The following is a 3,311-nucleotide window of genomic DNA, read 5'->3' as shown; positions in this document are numbered from 1 at the left end:
TGAGAGAGAGGTAGAGGGAGGGTGGATGAGAGAGAGGTAGAGGGAGGGTGGATGAGAGAGAGGTAGAGGGAGGGTGGATGAGAGAGAGGTAGAGGGAGGGTGGATGAGAGAGAGGTAGAGGGAGGGAGGATGAGAGAGAGGTGGAGGGAGGGTGGATGAGAGAGGTAGAGGGAGGGTGGATGAGAGAGAGGTGGAGGGAGGGTGGATGAGAGAGAGGTAGAGGGAGGGTGGATGAGAGAGAGGTAGAGGGAGGGTGGATGAGAGAGAGGTAGAGGGAGGGAGGATGTGAGAGAGGTGGAGGGGGGGTGGATAATATATAATATATGCCATTTAGCTGAGGGATCCAAAGCGACTTACAGTCATGTGTGCATAGGGGGATTCTACAGAGGGATGGGTGGTCCCAGGGAATCGAACCCACTACCCTGGCGTTAGAAGCACCATGCTCTAGGGGGAGCCACAGAAGGACCACGGATGAGACAGAGGTAGAGGGATGGAGGATGAGAGAGAGGTGGAGGGATGGAGGATGAGAGAGAGGTTGAGGGAGGGTGTTTTTTTTGTGAAATTTCTTTAGTGGTAGTTATCTAGTCTAGTCAGAGTAATGTTGTATATGACTCCAGGTAGTTATCTAGTCAGAGTAATGTTGTATATGACTCCAGGTAGTTATCTAGTCAGAGTAATGTTTTATATGACTCCAGGTAGTTATCTAGTCTAGTCAGAGTAATGTTGTATATGACTCCAGGTAGTTATCTAGTCAGAGTAATGTTTTATATGACTCCAGGTAGTTATCTAGTCAGAGTAATGTTGTATATGACTCCAGGTAGTTATCTAGTCAGAGTAATGTTGTATATGACTCCAGGTAGTTATCTAGTCAGAGTAATGTTTTATATGACTCCAGGTAGTTATCTAGTCTAGTCAGAGTAATGTTGTATATGACTCCAGGTAGTTATCTAGTCTAGTCAGAGTAATGTTGTATATGACTCCAGGTAGTTATCTAGTCAGAGTAATGTTGTATATGACTCCAGGTAGTTATCTAGTCAGAGTAATGTTGTATATGACTCCAGGTAGTTATCTAGTCAGAGTAATGAGTAATGTTTTATATGACTCCAGGTAGTTATCTAGTCAGTCAGGTAGTTATCTAGTGTAATGTTGTATATGACTCCAGGTAGTTATCTAGTCAGAGTAATGTTGTATATGACTCCAGGTAGTTATCTAGTCAGAGTAATGTTGTATATGACTCCAGGTAGTTATCTAGTCAGAGTAATGTTGTATATGACTCCAGGTAGTTATCTAGTCAGAGTAATGTTGTATATGACTCCAGGTAGTTATCTAGTCTAGTCAGAGTAATGTTGTATATGACTCCAGGTAGTTATCTAGTCAGAGTAATGTTGTATATGACTCCAGGTAGTTATCTAGTCAGAGTAATGTTGTATATGACTCCAGGTAGTTATCTAGTCAGAGTAATGTTGTATATGACTCCAGGTAGTTATCTAGTCAGAGTAATGTTGTATATGACTCCAGGTAGTTAGTCAGAGATCTAGTCAGAGAGTAATGTTGTATATGACTCCAGGTAGTTATCTAGTCAGAGTAATGTTGTATATGACTCCAGGTAGTTATCTAGTCTAGTCAGAGTAATGTTTTATATGACTCCAGGTAGTTATCTAGTCAGAGTAATGTTGTATATGACTCCAGGTAGTTATCTAGTCAGAGTAATGTTGTATATGACTCCAGGTAGTTATCTAGTCAGAGTAATGTTGTATATGACTCCAGGTAGTTATCTAGTCTAGTCAGAGTAATGTTGTATATGACTCCAGGTAGTTATCTAGTCAGAGTAATGTTGTATATGACTCCAGGTAGTTATCTAGTCAGAGTAATGTTGTATATGACTCCAGGTAGTTATCTAGTCTAGTCAGAGTAATGTTGTATATGACTCCAGGTAGTTATCTAGTCTAGTCAGAGTAATGTTGTATATGACTCCAGGTAGTTATCTAGTCAGAGTAATGTTTTATATGACTCCAGGTAGTTATCTAGTCAGAGTAATGTTGTATATGACTCCAGGTAGTTATCTAGTCAGAGTAATGTTGTATATGACTCCAGGTAGTTATCTAGTCTAGTCAGAGTAATGTTGTATATGACTCCAGGTAGTTATCTAGTCAGAGTAATGTTGTATATGACTCCAGGTAGTTATCTAGTCTAGTCAGAGTAATGTTGTATATGACTCCAGGTAGTTATCTAGTCAGAGTAATGTTTTATATGACTCCAGGTAGTTATCTAGTCTAGTCAGAGTAATGTTGTATATGACTCCAGGTAGTTATCTAGTCTAGTCAGAGTAATGTTGTATATGACTCCAGGTAGTTATCTAGTCAGAGTAATGTTGTATATGACTCCAGGTAGTTATCTAGTCTAGTCAGAGTAATGTTGTATATGACTCCAGGTAGTTATCTAGTCAGAGTAATGTTGTATATGACTCCAGGTAGTTATCTAGTCAGAGTAATGTTTTATATGACTCCAGGTAGTTATCTAGTCTAGTCAGAGTAATGTTGTATATGACTCCAGGTAGTTATCTAGTCTAGTCAGAGTAATGTTGTATATGACTCCAGGTAGTTATCTAGTCTAGTCAGAGTAATGTTGTATATGACTCCAGGTAGTTATCTAGTCAGAGTAATGTTGTATATGACTCCAGGTAGTTATCTAGTCTAGTCAGAGTAATGTTGTATATGACTCCAGGTAGTTATCTAGTCAGAGTAATGTTGTATATGACTCCAGGTAGTTATCTAGTCAGAGTAATGTTGTATATGACTCCAGGTAGTTATCTAGTCTAGTCAGTAATGTTGTATATGACTCCAGGTAGTTATCTAGTCAGAGTAATGTTGTATATGACTCCAGGTAGTTATCTAGTCAGAGTAATGTTGTATATGACTCCAGGTAGTTATCTAGTCTAGTTAGAGTAATGTTTTATATGACTCCAGGTAGTTATCTAGTCTAGTTAGAGAGTAATGTTGTATATGACTCCAGGTAGTTATCTAGTCAGTTAGTAATGTTTTATATGACTCCAGGTAGTTATCTAGTCTAGTCAGAGTAATGTTGTATATGACTCCAGGTAGTTATCTAGTCTAGTTGTATATGACTCCAGGTAGTTATCTAGTCAGAGTAGAGTAATGTTGTATATGACTCCAGAAGTTATCTATGTTGTATATGACTCCAGGTAGTTATCTAGTCTAGTCAGAGTAATGTTGTATATGACTCCAGGTAGTTATCTAGTCTAGTCAGAGTAATGTTGTATATGACTCCAGGTAGTTATCTAGTCTAGTCAG

The sequence above is a fragment of the Oncorhynchus keta genome, unplaced genomic scaffold (genome assembly GCF_023373465.1).
Source record: "Oncorhynchus keta strain PuntledgeMale-10-30-2019 unplaced genomic scaffold, Oket_V2 Un_contig_1517_pilon_pilon, whole genome shotgun sequence".
Taxonomy (NCBI): Eukaryota; Metazoa; Chordata; class Actinopteri; order Salmoniformes; family Salmonidae; genus Oncorhynchus; species Oncorhynchus keta.
Note: the sequence above shows the minus strand (reverse complement) of the source record.